This window comes from Rissa tridactyla, chromosome 10 (genome assembly GCF_028500815.1).
Source record: "Rissa tridactyla isolate bRisTri1 chromosome 10, bRisTri1.patW.cur.20221130, whole genome shotgun sequence".
Classification (NCBI taxonomy): domain Eukaryota; kingdom Metazoa; phylum Chordata; class Aves; order Charadriiformes; family Laridae; genus Rissa; species Rissa tridactyla.
The window spans coordinates 21,886,775-21,903,820 of NC_071475.1; positions in this window are offsets into that span (position 1 = coordinate 21,886,775).

The window sequence follows — 17,046 nt, forward strand, 5'->3', positions numbered from 1 at the left end:
TTCATTCACTTTTTATAAATAAACTTTACATGTTAAACACTTCCTGAGAGGAAAACTGTTACAAAATAGATTGGGAGTGAAACTGGTAGATACTGGATAGGATTTAATGGAAATTAAATATTTACAGAGCAGAGACTTGAGAGCTATACAGACTTTTTCTGAAGAATCCTAAGGGCAGAAATCATCTTCTAGATGGCCTTGGTCCAGCAAAGTGCTCAAGGCACAGGGGTAGTTTCACTGAGTTAATTGAGAATATGTATGTATGTTTAAGTGCTTTGCTGGACTTCAGCCTCGAAAACACTATGCTTTCATTTAAATTACATTTTTAGTGTTTATTTCTATCTAAGGATATGAATCTTAACTGCTTCATTGCGTTTATATTATGACACCAGCAAGAGACAATATCATTCTGTAAGTATCAATCAATACCTACAAATTGAAATGACGACAGTTTAGTTTTGTGTTTTGTTTGCTTTTTTAAAAAATTTAAATATTTAATAACTATCTGTAAGAGCCAATAAATCTAGGCCATTTTAATAAATGACTTATAAAAGCAAATTTACTTTTGGGCTAGTATTTTTTGTTCTGTGACAATCAGCTTTATGGTGAAAAAACCAACCAAACAACAAACAAAAAAACCCACAACAAAACAAGCCAAAATTTAAAAGCTTACCTGAGTCCCTTTCAACTACTTGAGTTCATAGATCTGCTTCAAGGGGAAATTATTTCTGAGATAGGCGATTTCATTTAAACGACTACTTACAAGACACAAAGTGTGGGATGTGAACGAAGAATGTTAGTATCACCAACTCATTCTCCGTCTGTGCTTGGCTGTGACTTTAAAATAGAGTTTCTTTGTTTAGCCCCTTTGGTGAAGACAGTAATTCAGTATTTCGAAGTACTGATTAATACTAAATCATTCGCTATTGGATCAAAATAATTACCCTTAGGAAAACTATCATTAAGTGAATCTTTTATTTCAATCAAATGACCAAAATATGAATGATTAATTTACACAATTAATTGAAACGCTGAAAATGTTAGTTTGATTTTAGAAGCAAACAAACAAAAAACCACCAAAACCCCTCCACCCAGAAGTAGGAAAATCAGTGTGTTACAAAAGATTCAGATAGCGTAAGATCATGAGACAATTCACAGCGGGACAACATTTACAGTCATGAAACCTTGATGATAAAGATAAATAACAAATCCATTTAGTGAGACTAAACACATGCATGGCATAAAGGTTTTCTTACATAAAGTTTTCCTTCACCTAAAATGGGGGGAAAACCCCAGCAGAATCAATCCAGGATGGTTTTGCCTTGAAGATGGCATTTGGTAGTTCACGTCTGGTACTCTGTCAAGAATTAGCCATGTGTTTCAACTGTTCAAGCCGATCTTAAGTATTTATTTTTTTAGAGAAATATAGGCTGTATATTCCCTAGGCAGTATATCTAGTATATGATATATTTTATGTGCAGAATCTGATAAGGGAGCACGTGGGTTGGGTTTTGGGTGGTTTTTTGGAGGAGGGATGGGTTTGAAACAATGAAACTTACATGGTTGGTTTTTGTAACACTTAAATCTGTTCAAATGTCTCTTTCCCCCCCTTACGTAACTCCATGTTACTAGGTCCTATTTTTGCATATTTATCATATTGAACAATCAGTGTCGGTGACTCCCCTGGGTTTTTTCTCCCCTGGCAGTAATGTCATGGGGATGAGGGAATAAGGAAATGTCTTATTGACAAAACTTTCCGAACTGTTTTAAGTGTAGCTTTAATTCTACAAATCTTCAGTGGAGCAAAACCTTCCTTCATCACTTAGGTCCTGGTAAGATATTTTATACCTGCTTTAGACCACCTGTGTTAAAATCGGTTTGTTTAATGAAGCAGTCACATTAGAGTTCTAACAGGAGAGCCATAAAGAGAGTGAAATAATAATGCAATCAGACTAGAATTTCTCTAAGGGGAGTTCTAAGAAGTTGTGAAAAGATCGAATGAATCCTTTTGGGGGTAACTTGATGGGGGGTGGGAAGACTGACTACTGAGCTCACGAATGTTTTATGCTTTGATGGATAGCTTTGATGGCTATTCCAGGTTCATTAAAAAGGGGGCAGGTTCTACAAGAAGTTAGATGTGTTATATTAGGGACTGGAGAGCCTTTGTGGGTGGTGATTTTGTTGTTTTGTGGTCGTTGTTTATTTTTTTACCCCTTTCTGGCTATTGTGAATTGAAGGACACTTTTAGATAAGCCTCAGTACTGAAGCTCATTTTGAATCAAAGCTCGAATATGAAAAAAAGAAAAAAAGCTGACTATAAGAAAGTAAGAACTCGATGTCAGCCTGAATGGTTTCTTGTGTCTAAAATGAAGTTGTTGCCTGATCGGCTTAATTCAGTTCTGCGTTCTCTACAGTTTCTTCTGGTAGTAGCAGAGTTGGAAAAAACATTATAAAATTTTTAGAGGTACATAATTTTGTCTTTCTTGTCTTGACAGCAGGGAAAGAAGGACATGACTGTAGAGAGGGCAAGTTTACTTGTTTGTGATTATAAAACTTTTAATTTATATTACTAAAGCTTAAAATAAATGGATTTAAGCCATCCTCAGCTAAGTGACTCAAGTGGAATATCTGTAGGATATAGCTGCATTTAAACCTTGAGCCTGGGTTACTTTCATTATACTTGCAAGTAAAATTGTCAGCTTTTTTTTTTTTTTTGGTTGGGGAGGATCATTTCTATGGTCATGAAATATTGAAAATGGAGATGGGATACAAATAAAGAGGGTATGTCTTACAAAGTTGGTAATGTTTCAACACTTTACATGTTTGCACTGGGACAAGATTATGAAAAAAATCAGAATAAAAAAACTCTGAAAGGCTGGAATTAACTTGGCATGGAAGAATACAGGAACTTAATTAAAACAATGCTTTCAGAAAGATCAAATGAAAATATGAAAATTAACTGCAAAGTATTGAATGATAATAAAACCCTCCATTTATTTGAAAACTAGTTCCATGAACCCTTTTCACAAAGATTACATACCAAAAGTGAATGTTAATTTGCAAGATGTATCCTCAATTGAGGTCTCAATGCCTCATTTCTTTCAGTGACTTTTCTTTTTGCATAAGATACATCCAACAGAAATAAGACAACCATTTAGTTACTTAGGACCTATTGTGGAAGAGAGTGAGAGGAATGACTGATTGAGCAAAACCTTTAAAGAGGTTTTCACTTAAGGATGCAGTTATGAGTCTTACTGACTCAGGCACCTACATCTTGAAGAATCCATAGGTATTTGGAGTAGCCGTAACTTGGTACGCGTGCTGGACTTGGCAGCGCTAGGTTAGCGGTTGGACTCGATGAATCTTAAAGGTCTTTTCCAACCTAAATGATTCTGTGATTCTATGCAATCTCATAAGAGTCTGTCATAAATATGGGGCAATTTGGTGAGTAAATGTTATCACGCCTTCAAATACGCTTACTGAAGATGCCCTGTACATGGGCCACTTGGCATTATGGAACTGTCTTTGCTGTCAATGAGGGAATTCGCTTGTCCTCTACCCTCTTCCAGCTTCTCTCAGCCCTCCCTGAGGCATACAGAAGGTGTGGGAAAGTATCGGTAATTTGTTGTGCTGCACAGCAGTTAGGAAGCATAAACCCCTACCTGTATGAAACCTTGAGTTATGCACATACCCCTCACATGGGACTCAAAGTGATGGGGCAAAGAAAGCTCCTGTCATCTTTGCACCAGCTATGAAGATTGGGGGGGGCCGGTTTCCCTTTCTCATCCATCTCAAGATTGTCTTTCCCTAAGGCGTATGCGATGTCCGTAGCTTGTTGTTAAATGGATGAGGTTTTAGGACAGTCTGCCAGTCGCATTTTCATTGGGACTTCCTCCCACAGTGTGCATTTTTACCTGCTGTGCAATGCAATTCAAGCCTCTTGCCTATCTCATTGTTTTATAATTACGCCTATGCATTATTTCCATATGCCTACACAAACCCACTGTCTTCTAAAGGTTTTCCCATATAAGAGCTGATGTGAAATTCCATAAACACGTCTGAAAATGATAGACAAATGTATGGAATATAGATTTGAGAGCATTTTTACTGTGTAGTTCCTTCAGCTTTTCAGAGGGAAAACAGACTAGGCGCTGACTGCACAGCTGAAGATTCAGCACACCGAAAATTCAGACGAGGAGAGGAGGAGAGTATCGTTCTCGCTGCATCCTTGGAGTAGGCATACTTCAAGTATGTTACAGCTTTTAGCAGTATTGCTGGGGTTCTGCTCTGTTCCTTTATCTCAGCTAGTGACTCATACTGCAGTGCAACGAGAGGCATCACAGTCAAATCACCTATCAACTTATTACTCAGGGCAAAGTAATTGTGGTCGGCATGTTAAAATACTCCACTGAGTACTTCATACTTCATTTATGAAATATTAGAATTTTCCTTTGAACCAAATCTCTTCAGCCTAAATCAGCTTAATACGTCCATGGAATCCCCCTGGCTCTCTTATTCATGTTATTTCTCATAATACACTTTTCTGTTCTGCAGGTTTTGTAACAGCTGGCAGGGTGTGTGTCTGCAGTCCCAAATCTTATCTGAGGGTGCATTTCTACAACATCAGAAGATAAAACGCCACTGGAACCTTGTAGAACTTTCCAGTCTGCCTTCAGACTGAGATTTGCTAATGGAATATATTGCCAGAAGTAGAGAAAGGTTTTCAGCAGGACTGGTAGGTTAAAAACAGAAGCTGGGATATTTGGAACAAGTGTAATAGTGAGTTTCCTAGGGAAACTAGAAAGTGCCCTCTTTTTCCTCTTGATTAAATTTTCTATATAAAAATCATTCTTTATACTTAAGCTGAACTTTTTTTTGTTTCTGTTTGCTTGAAAACTAAGCTTCTGAAATCTTCTGGTCACTGAAAGTATGAAAACTACTTTTCTTATAAAATATATATTTTTTAAAAGTGACTTATCCTCATTTTTGACAAGGTTACTCTAACTGATTATACCAATAATCTATTGGATTACTTTTATGCTATATCTGCAGGCTATAATTAAAGGGATTTCAGACCTAATAATTTTCCCCGATATTGTGCTTTCTTAATGATAACACATAAAAGGAAAGCAAGACCAGAGAGCAAACGGGAGTATGTAAGATGCAGAGCAGGCACAGTAGCAAATCTCATCATGTGGTCACACAAATAGTAATGTCTAGCACATTTCTACAACATTTCAGAAATGTTCTGCTTTCACATACATTCATTCATCGATATCCAGTTAAGTTAAATCCATTTCTCAGGACACGCTACTGTTTGGCAGGTATTGGCTTCCATAATGGGCAGCTTAGTTACAGTAAGATTCTGCTGCAACACTGAGGTGGTTTCTTGTCTGTTTGTTTTCATTAACTGCCACTAAACACCTGTGACTGGCCTAGTAACGTTCTGTCAGTCTGCATGTTTCTATCAAGCATGTTTTATTATGTTTTATTCTCTCTTAAGTTCTCTTTAATACGTGTGGAACCATTGTCACAGGACCCACTCATGCTTTCATGTTCTTCTGTGGTGGGAAGACAGTCTTGTCTATGTTTGCGTCAGCCTGGTTATGAGAAGTCAAGTTCTGTTAGCGCTGAAGAATGGAGCTACAAATTTAGAAATTAAACACAACTCTTTGGAGGCAAACTGATGGACAGGGCTGGCAGGTATTTCCTTTACAGGCAGTCACTAAGAAGTGGTCTGTAACTAGCTAAGAACCAGAGTACTGCTGGAAAGAAGGTCACAATTTTGCACACTATTTTTGTTAGGATTTTGAATTGTCAAACAGAACTAAAGCCTGAAGTTATTCTCTTCCTTCAAAGTGTACAGATCACGTTTAATGATCGCTTTATAATGACTGAGAGGCCTGCTCAGAAACCAGTGGAGGAGAATAAGCAGTTACCTGTGCACACGCACTAAAGCAGCGACTCCCAAATCTTTATGAACCATCGCCGCAGTCTGCACCACCATCACTCTCCAATTGTTTTCTTTGGCAGGCCCCCCAGTGCTGCCTCCCTGGGTTTTTCGCTCTTTTGCACATCCCTGGATTTCTGCAGTTCCATCATGGTTTTTCCTCTCTTCTTTCCTGTTTCTCCTTTTGTGCCCGTTTCACAGATCCCCAGGAGAGCTTCTCTTTCCCTGTTGAGCCCACAGTACAGGCCAAACTTGAATGTTAACATACCTCACCAGCTGGGAAATGCAATACCAGAATATAAAGTTAAAACATAGAATCTTCTAGTTTCAAGCCTATCTGTCACTAATTCTCTAATTTGGAGGATTTTTTTCTGTTTAAATGTGCATTTTGGATATAAAATTTATTAGAAATTTGCTTAAAGTAAGGGCAGTCTTAAGTAAATCAATTTTGCCTTAACTGCTGCTAAGCTGCTGAATGAAAAGGGTTTTGTTTATGTGTTTGTGGGGTTTGGTTTTCCCCCAAGCCCCTTGTGCAAACAGGTATATTGGGGAAATCAGTTACTGAGGTCAACTAGATGTTCTAAAATCGTAAAATCTATAGTAAGAATTATTTGTAATTACCTTAACGTATTTGTTCTTAATATATTTGTTTAAATTTCCTAATTTTTTTTGCAATGGAGGTCTTTGATTATCAGTTTAATGACTTTAAACTGCCATTCCAGTTTATTATCAAACCTCTCCCAACAGTCACACATTTGAAAATTGTCTTGTTCAAACAATGAACTTTCTCTCTGCACCAAAAATACAACAGCTACAGATCAGACAAATAAGGATGGCTGTGAGTGAGTAGCAGGCGGTGAAGGTAGACTGGAAAACAAAGCCATGTGGAAATAACCCTCAACTGGAACCGGGCACTCTATTGACTGCTAATTTGTTCCTTTCCTCATTTGTGAATTTTAATGACAAGCCTGATGTTTGCTTTTCTGTTTCCTATTTATAAGTATTTGAACACCAAATGTAGACATTCAGTATCATCCTTCTGTTTCTATGTTTGACAAAAAAACCCAACACCAGCCATTCTCAAAACACTGCTGTGAACAAAACTCTCTTTGACAAGCAGCAGCACTACGACTGAGCCATCTGCTTGTGAAGAATTTCAGTGGATGTTTCTGACCTATGCTTTAAATTCGTTTACTAGCTAGCACAATTAATACCATATTACAAATGACAGTGTACTAATGTTTTTGTAGATATACTGGAAATATCATCTGTTTTGGCTGTGATAAATCAGTTGCTTAGTAAAACAGAACTGCAATCTTGAGAAATATACAAAATAGATGACTGAAAATCTAGGCATTAATGCAGTTATGCTGAATGCAGCATTTACTAGCTGTGGGAAACTCAATCCAATTCACTGTAGTAACCTGGTAAAGACATGTCCATGTATATCTTCACAATATGGATCATATTTTCATGATCCAAAAAAATAGTTAGTAATGTAACTTAGAAGGTATCACGGCTGATTTGAGTAATGTCTATTGAAATGACAGAATATTTTCTTTGTAAGTTGTTGATTCTACTTTTCTGAAAACGCAAGCACAGTTACTGACATCTTTTTTGTTGCGTTCGTGTCTTGCAGGCTTCTTCACAGCCTTGACACCTAGCAGGGCTTTCTCTGAATGAAAGCAAATCTGGACTCTGGAATACAATTAAGGTGTACCTGGATTCTGTTTCCCAGGTAATACTTTTCACACATGTCTTAAAACAACATAAAACTGTCCAATCTGTACTTAGCAGCTTTATGCTATAAAATGAATGCTGTCACGTTATATTTTGTCACAAATCTTAAAATGACTTCTCTAACACAGATTAAAGAACTGAGCTTTCGTCTCTGTAGCATTTAGGAAAAGGCTTAGTAGTTACATGTTAATTATTCACTGAATGCCCAACTTGCAGGCTTCTAATTTGTTTGTTTGTATGTCACACTGTATTCCTATCTTCTGTACCTACATGGCATTATGCCTTTTCATATAACCTGTCACTGTAGTGTAGGTGCTTTTTCAAGTCCTAAGTTGCATCATATCACCAAACAAGAAACCTTGTCCTGTTTTCCAACAAGTTTTACTCTCTTGGAATTTAAAAACATTGCTAAAAATTTGTTTCTTGACTTGATAAAGATTTGCCAAGTGATGATACATGACTTTATACGGTAAAGGTAGTGATTTTTTTTAAGTCTTTACTCATTTATTTCCCAAGAGTATGGGACTGTACTGCAAAAAATAGTAAGCACTAGTATTCGCATTTTACGTATGTTGATGCCAAACGATGAATAGGGGAGCAGTGACAGAGTGGGTAATGGAACCAAGCCTGTCTCTGATCACTCAGCCCCACTGGATTTCCTTTGCGAGCGACAGTATGTTAAAATTACTTTTCTGTCATCTTGTAACTGTCATCCCCTTTCTGCAACAAAATACAATAAATCTTTGCAAAGTTGTGATTCAAGTACAATGAGAAATTGCATGTGCAGTGGCATGCCCGTGCGGTGCTAACCCAGGCTGGGTAGACACATGGCGTGTGTCTGGCAGTCTGGCAGACAGCAATTTAAAAAAAAAAAAAAAAAAAAAAAGAAAAGGGAAAAAAAAGAGGGACCTCACATGTACACTTTTATCTAAGTATGTTTCTTCCCAAAGGCCCTACGCAGTTAAACGCTCTAACCCTGTTAGATAGTTGTTTAGGATTTGTATTGTCTTCACTGGTGTTTGATATGTTGCCCTGGAAATGAATTGGGAATTTAGGGAAATGCAGCTTTTAGTGACATGAGCCAGTAAAGGAGAAATATTTCACTGTAGTAGGAGTCAGGACACAAAGATCTCCTTCTAGCTATTTACTTTTACCAGAGGTATGTTCTTTAAAATTATGGGACCTTGAACACTGTTTAAGAGGCCCTTTTGTGTATTTTTCATCCACCTAATACAACAGGGAGCTACTTGACTGAGAGATATTGCAGGTATTGTGTGTTTAAGTGCATTCAAAATACTCTCTCTGTGTTGCAGCTGACAGGCAAGATCATTTCAGACTTAAAAATAATGCAGTACTACAGTAACGCACACATCTAAATCATAAATGCATGTGAAAAGACAATACAATGTTAGAGATCCAGCTCTCTGTTACAAAATGTGAAGAAACCAGAGAGAAGCAGCTGCTGAAGGACACAAATACTATTTAATACTACTAGTGAATGACTACCCCTGTAATAATACGTAAAATCTTAGAAGCTTACTGCATGCTGCACGATGCTCTCGCTCAAACAAGATAACTCAGATGACTGAATTTATCATCCTATTTTAATGTCTTTTTTTTTAAGGGCTATAATCAGAGCTATTTGTGAGCCTTCAGACTCACTATGGGATAAAAGACACGGCTGTGCTACCTCAATAATGAACTGAGGGCTGTAAATAATATCCCAGTAAAGGATTCTTGGAGACAGAGACATCAAATTTAAGGGTTAATTTACTGCATAAATACAGCATCGACCGAAACTCTTGCAGTGTGCGGCAGACTAGTCTATTTTTATGACTTAACCTTTACTGATCCACATCTGTTAATCAGCTCTATATTATGCAAATGCTATTTAAGTTTATAATGATACAACTGAATGTCCTTGGCGCTAAAGATGCAAGATTTTTGGATTCTGCTTTTAATCATATTCCTGGATGGTGATGGCTTCACCTCTTGGATGAGGCTAGCTAATCTACTTGCTTCCTACTGAGAGAGGTCTGTTGCTACAATACAGTGACTCAGCTAATCTAAATTCTTGACTCTTCTGCCTGAACTTGAATATTTTCCCTGTATATGGAACCAAAACATACAATTCTTCTGTAAAAATAGGCAGAAAATTACTATCAATTACACATAAAACTAGGTAATTTATTTCAACTACTTTGCCAAATTCTGTGATAAAGCTAGATTTCGTGCAAAATGTAAGCATCTGACTTCTCCTGACGCTCTCATTGCCTTATATTTAACATAAATATTTATGCGCGGATTTTGGTATGTGAAGAAGCAGCTTACAGAAAGTTAAAATTGCTGTGCGTGCAGGACAAATACTAAATATTTTTCTATAAATAAAATTTTAGGCATTGAAATAAAAAACTCCGCCATAGCTTTCATAGTTGGCAAAAACGATGCTACCTCGCAACTAATTATCATTTTAGGATTCCTACTGTAGAGACCCCCCTGTGTTTGCACATCGAGTTCCCTTGTATGCTATAGAGACAACAGCTGTTACGGGAGGAGGCAGTTCTCATGCTGCGATGTTCTCCTGGAAAATGTCCTGCCAGTTGTCAGAATTATTTATTTACTTATTTACTGGGGGAGGGAAATGAGTATAACTTGGGCGTCTCTCCTTGTGATAACAGATGGCAGAGAAAGAGGTACACCCTTGGAGTGATGCCCGCATTTCTAGATCAGAGCTAACATCAGTGAAATAAGCCAGCTAAATGCATTTTGAATGGGACCTAATATCTTGTTAAAGAGAAAGTCTTCTCTAAGGGTTCTTATCTCAGCTTTAATTTCCCATCTCATGACATTTCACATGTCTGCCTTCATGCTGTGGTTTGATGTTCACTCCCAAGCTGTAACAGTTATTCTGCTAAGGGGCAGGCGGGTAGGTTTTTCATCCCATTGCAAAATGCTTTATGTTCAAATTTAAATAGAAGGAACTAAAACCAAGCAAAGGTCAATGGCTGTTTATGTAACTTCTAGATACAAAAGGTTTGGGGAGTTCCATATCTATTGTATTACTTGAAAAAAGCTCTAATATTAATCCCAACAAGCAAGGAAATATTGTGTAAGCAGGAACAATGTAACTTAGTTTATGTACTTTATGTTAGTTTTATTTTATTTCACACCGAAAAGAATAGGAATAAGATAATTCTAGCATAGCACTTCTGTAAAAGGTGGGAACGGGGATTATTACATAACTTTTAAAAAGTCTTGTAGCATTTCTCCGTGTCAAACGTCAGAGATTATCTCTTGCTCTGTTTCAGTTCCGTAGAAGAAACGGAATTAATCTCTAAACCCTAAAATGGTTCTAAGAAATCAAATGCTTAAAGCGCAATTGCTCTTCGAATGATGTAAAACATGGGATTAGCGTAATGCAAGTGCAGGACAAAATAGCTGTAACATAAGAAGTTAGACCGTCTTCCTAATGTCCTAAGACATTCAAAGCTTGATAAAGACATAAACGTGTCGTGCCGTCTTGCATCTTCGTCTTTTAGTCCTATTGATTTCAAAGAGCATATCGGAAAGGAAATTTCTTTTGGTTTTCGTTCATTTGTGGTCTCTGAAAGGAGTATAGCACTTAATGAAACAGATAAAATTTTAAAATTGATGTGACAGTTTTAAGAGTAGTTACAGCACATTAACAACCATTACTTTATGAGTTCAATTCACAACATCATATAAACATGTCACTGTGATGCACTTTTCTTCTTGACAATACAAAAATATATTGGGTAGATTGGTATCCGTATTTTGTATAGCTGTTTTCAGATATTTTTAACTAGGAACATCATAAAGATTTGCTTTTAGAAAGCATTCAGACATCTATTTTTATGTCCAACTGATTATTAGTGGGCTTTACATCCCAAAGTAGTGTGGAACATATACTTGCTGCAGTACCGATCCAGCAAGTATGGAGTGGAGCAGAGGTCTTTCTCGATTTTCTTGTGAAATTAGGAACTTCTGAAATAAACTTTTCTCATTAGTGGACAACTAAAGCAGCAGCACCTCATTAGAGGGTCATAGATTTATAGCGGCGTAAGGCAGTATTTCAGAGCATAAACGATCATTATACAGATGATGACAAAATGCTGCCCTCAATACAGAACTTACTATAGAATAATTTTTACAATATTATTTTTCCTTAGCTAGTACTGGAGTTACTCTGGTTAAACACAAAAAGAAAATTAGCTGATAACAGCACATACATTGGGCTACCATTTATTGTGCGCTCTATTGGACAGATCTAATCAAGAATTTAGGGCAAAGTTATCGGCAGGTGGTACACAGTCAACTTCAACGCAAGCGAAGTGTCCTTACTTGGCCTTACTCTGCGGTTATGTTATAAGGACATTTGGGCTTTTAAATCTCTGTGAAGGAGAATCTGTTTAAATTCTACATATTTGTAAAAAGAGAAGAGGATCTTTGGCTCTTCACTGAGCAGTAGTTTGTCCAATTCACATGATTCTAATAAGCAATGAGGCAAACTGTTTCACAGTCCAATACACTATAGTAAACTTATTCTTTGGATTCTTAAGATCACTTCCCCACCTTTTTTTTTTTTTCTTTTGCTAGAATAAAAATTCTTAGGCAGAATTTTCATTGCATAACAAATGGATGATACTAAACTCACTACAAGCAGCAAAATGGAAATAATTTTGCTGGAGAAACCTATGAACAGAGACGAGGCAAAACCTTTGTAGAATGTTGAAGATGACAATAGTCTATTTGGCAGCATTGCGCAGAGTGACACAAAAGAGGCCTAACAATTTCAAATGTGGGGCTGGCTGCTTTCAATTGCAGTGAGAATAACCAAAGTTATGTGAGTCTCTAATACTTATGGGCACAATCTCTGTGTGTTAAAAATAATTCTTAGGATTTAATAAGTCTTAACTGCTTAAAAAACTAAAAAATGTCTAAAAATGTTTCAGTAATGTTACATCTTTGGTGCTGATGTACAAGGGTATCTGAGACACAAGATTTCAGGTTAAGAGGAAGTTTATACACATCTGAGGGACAGAAATCAAACCAGAGGTTTAATGGGAACTCTTTTCATCTTGATAATGGAATTAATAGGGTACTTCCTTAATTAGGAGTCCCAGTTTATTAATTTTTGATTTATAAACAACGACGTAGTCAGTATTTGTGACCTGTGTCTTCTAGGAGATTATTTGTGACTGAAATGTTGACATCTTGTAATAGTGTGAAAAAGAACTTAAAACTGCAGACTTGTGTTAGTTGCGAGGCCTGCACTGCTTTGTGCAGTGTATTAACTTAATATGAAGTCAGAATGCAATTCTGCAGTAAATGACTAAAATTTTCTACTATACCAAGGCCCTAAAGACTGACAGAGAGAAGCTTGTCTTCCTACACTAGCCCTGCCAGAATTTTGAATTATCCTCTGAATACAGTTCCTTCTACAAATTGTTTGTTTATTTAATAAGAATAGAATTCATAGGTGCATATTCCCACACTTTTCCTGAGAATCTGATTCTCAACCTTGCAACTGAATTGTTGAATAGTTCTACTATTGTCATCTGTTTGTCAGTAAATTATATATTATAGTGTTCTTTTGTATTACGTAGAAATGTGGCCTTAATGTTTTAAAAGTGAATTTTACAATAGGCAAGTGCATGTTGAATAGGATGCTCTAGACTTTATGCTGGCTTCCAGTGTGCTGAAGGAGGTACGATAGGATTCTGACAGCAGGATTTAGCCAGCTGATTGCTAATCAGAAGTTCCAGGTTTGCTAGAAAAGTGAGCAGTACAGTGAGAGCTAAAGGGTCTGTGAAGCAAGTAATCCTGAAGGAAGTTTGTTATTTTTCCTGGGTCTCTTCCCCCCCGTTTTTACATGGAGGATATCTCAGTCTTTTAGCTTTTAGGATATAGCAATTTAAGGGATGCTGTGTGCATGCATTTACATTGGAATGTGTCGTGACTTTCACATTCATCGAATGCATGTAATTGTATCTGCACACCTATGTAATATATGTGTCTGCACGTATATTTATACATACAATAATGTATAAGATTTAAATTGAATAGTTTACACTTTACTTATAAAGTTGTTCTTTATTTTAATTCTTTACATTGCAGCTGACTTTTTCATGTCTTATTTCATAAAATAGATTGGCCTTCATTGACAACGGTGAGATGAAAGGTAATTTTTGAATCCTACGCATTGCATAGTACTGGCTTTTAATTCAGTTGAGAAAAAAATACTAGCAAAACATAATAGTATTATTTCACTCATGTGCTGTCATCGTTTCAGTTCTTTGCTCATCTTGCATGTTGCACATTAATGGCTTATCAGGTTTTCACATACGTGGTATTGAAAATTAATTTGTGGTAACTAAAGCAGCCAATTAATTAGGTAAATGTGCATTCGTCTTAATCATTTGATAAGTCATTTAAAAAGAAAATTACAGTTTTATTATGAAGGCCAGATTGGATGTAAATACCATATTTTGTTCCCTGTATATAATCTAGAATTGTGGTTTATAGCGTTTGATTCTTTTTCATTATGACCCAGCCGGTCCTGGGCTTATTTTTCACTACGTGACTGTTGCAGTTGATCTCGCATTTATCTATTCAGTCAGTCAGAATACGAGTCAGAATGGTAGGATATTTACACTGTAAATTTCATAACATAAATAAAAAATTTGCAGAAGAAAAACCTTAAAAAACAGACCAAAACACTTTGTGTGGATTAAATTGACTTTTATGTATGATTTAGCTGGCAGACTTGATCTTCAGAGGACATTCATGCACTGTTTAGCCTCTTATTTGGAGGATGAAAATTATCTTTATGTATCATTGGGTTTTCTCTGATTAGGAAAATCTTCAGGTTTTAAGGGACAAAAAAGGCCATTCCTGTGTAAGCACGGTCCATCTGAGCGTATGCGTGTGTGTACCTAGAACACATCAAGCCTTCAGTTCTGCTCTTAGCAGATGAACATTTTTTTGTCTTCTGCAGTTTTTCTATAGCGTTTGTATACTATTCCTTGTTAATTTTATTCTTTAGCTATCAAAGAAAGTAAAGTTCTAAATTATACTTTAATACATCTTATGAGGAATTTATATTTTTCTGGGTTTTAGAAAGATGCTTTTTCTTCTGTCTTGGTCAAATTCTGGTGTAACATTCACTGTGACTTTGTCTTATTTTTGTTACTCATAACACCTACTATTTATTCCTTTTCATAATGGTAGCTCTCCTCCACACTGAGAAATGTCCAAGTTTTGCTGATAGGATTATCCCTAGATAGTATGTGTAGTTTGTAAACAGTTTGTTTAGAAAGATCTGTACTCAGTCTGCAAAACAGTAAATGTCTCTTAGTAGTTGAGACGGCTCTGCATTACAGAAAATCGGCAAATGAACTGACACAGGACAGTCTTCTGGATTAGAAGAGGAAACACTGCTCACCGAGATGCAAAGAAATAAACTACCTGGTTTTGAGATTAGTAGTATAATAAAGACTATGGTTTCAAAATTAAAAGAGTGGAAAATACAAGAAATACAGCAGGTCATATAGGCATACCACATTTATTGCTGCATTCCTCTAGAAATACAATGCCAGTAAACAATACTTTATATCTACTTTAATATACATATATTGTCACGTAAATTGAAGGTGTGTGTTCTTCTTCATGCCTCTTCTTTATATATTCAATGTCAGTCCACGTGTGTAATTGTTGAATTTTTTGCTATAAATTTTATTTAAAAGTGAATTATTTAGACTGCTGTGGCTTGAGTTCTGAAATATTTGCAAGATTGCCTTCAGCTTTTAAAGAAGTTGTCTGAGTAAGGCTGGCAGTATCTGAGCCTTAATTACGTGGTAAAAAGTGCTTGAAGTTCCTTTGTATTTGTATCAATGTATTTTAAAAAAAATAAAATAAAAAAAATCCTTAAGCACGGGATATAGTGAACCAAAAAATAAGATAACAGATGTATTTTAGTAGGAAATGGAAAGGTAACTGTTACTGCTATTATAACTCCAGATTTTTGGAATCGAGGCAAACTATTTTAACAGACTTATCTCCTGTAATCATTTATTTGACCTATAGTTACCACTCATGTCGATCGTAGCCTGTCTGTTTCTATTACAGGTTGTTCTCACATATCTCTCAGAATTTTTCTGAACTCCCTCCTACACCTCAGCAAGCATTATTCATGAGACTACAAAGCCCTCTTCTGCGGTACGAATCCAGCCATGTTCCAAGTTTGCAAAAGTAAAAGTCTAATCTCCAATAAATTATGATTTATCAAATAAATTGTTATAGGTTTTCTACATAGGATTTAATGGACTGCTGAGCACAGAGGATGTACAATACAGTACATAATTTTCTTTTCAGGAATACTGTGTGCTTTCAAATGTAAGGAAATGCTGTCAGAGAGTCTTTGGCTTTTGTACTGACAAGGACACAAAATGCATCTTTTTGACATTGGCACAAGCGAGTTGGGTTCAGTCACAGCGCTGTAGGGGGGCAGCATTTCCTCCCGTACTCCCCTTGTGGGGGAACGGCGGCAGGGGAGAAGCTGCTGTCTCGGGAGCACAGCAGCTGAGGGTTATCAGATGCTCTCCCGGGGCACAAGTGGGAGCAGAGGCGGCTGCTTTTTGCTACCTCCTTACATACCGTTACAGCCATCGCGTCCTCTCTGTGAACGCTAGGAGAATTAGTACAGTGCATTTCTTGCCAATACACAACTGTTTGAATTGGTATAGTTATAAAATGTGAAATTACATAAGGCCAGGTAAAAATTTACTAAACTGACATAAATAGACCAGAGAGCCCTTATATCTTAATACATTTACCTAACAATTTTGCATAGCACCCTGCCAGTATTTTGTTAGTATTTCAAGTTCCTGTTACTTTTTTGTGAACTTTTTGTAAATTGAAAGTCAAATTTCCCAACATGATTCAAAACATGCATAGGTAGGCATATCAGAAGAAAATTATATTAATACCAAGAGTGCAGCCTAGGTAATAAAAACTTAGACTTTAAATGACCATCTGACAAAAAACAATTCAAGTTAATTTGTGTCCTCTGATAATGTTCATAAATCAAAACATGACAGCCTAGATTTGGGAAGGGAAGATCAAGCTGATTTTGCGTCCTTTCTAAAGCAATAACTGAGGCAGTTACTCCCCAGTGTGCCTATTTCTGTCACATCTTCATATGGTTTAACCGTGCTTCTGCCACCTTGGACAACAAAATGCAAGAAGATCAGAAATAGAAAGCTGACGTGTTTTTGCTTCAGGGGCATCGTAACAGCAGGAGTTCTGGGAGAGTTCGGTGAAGCTGTCTAATGGAA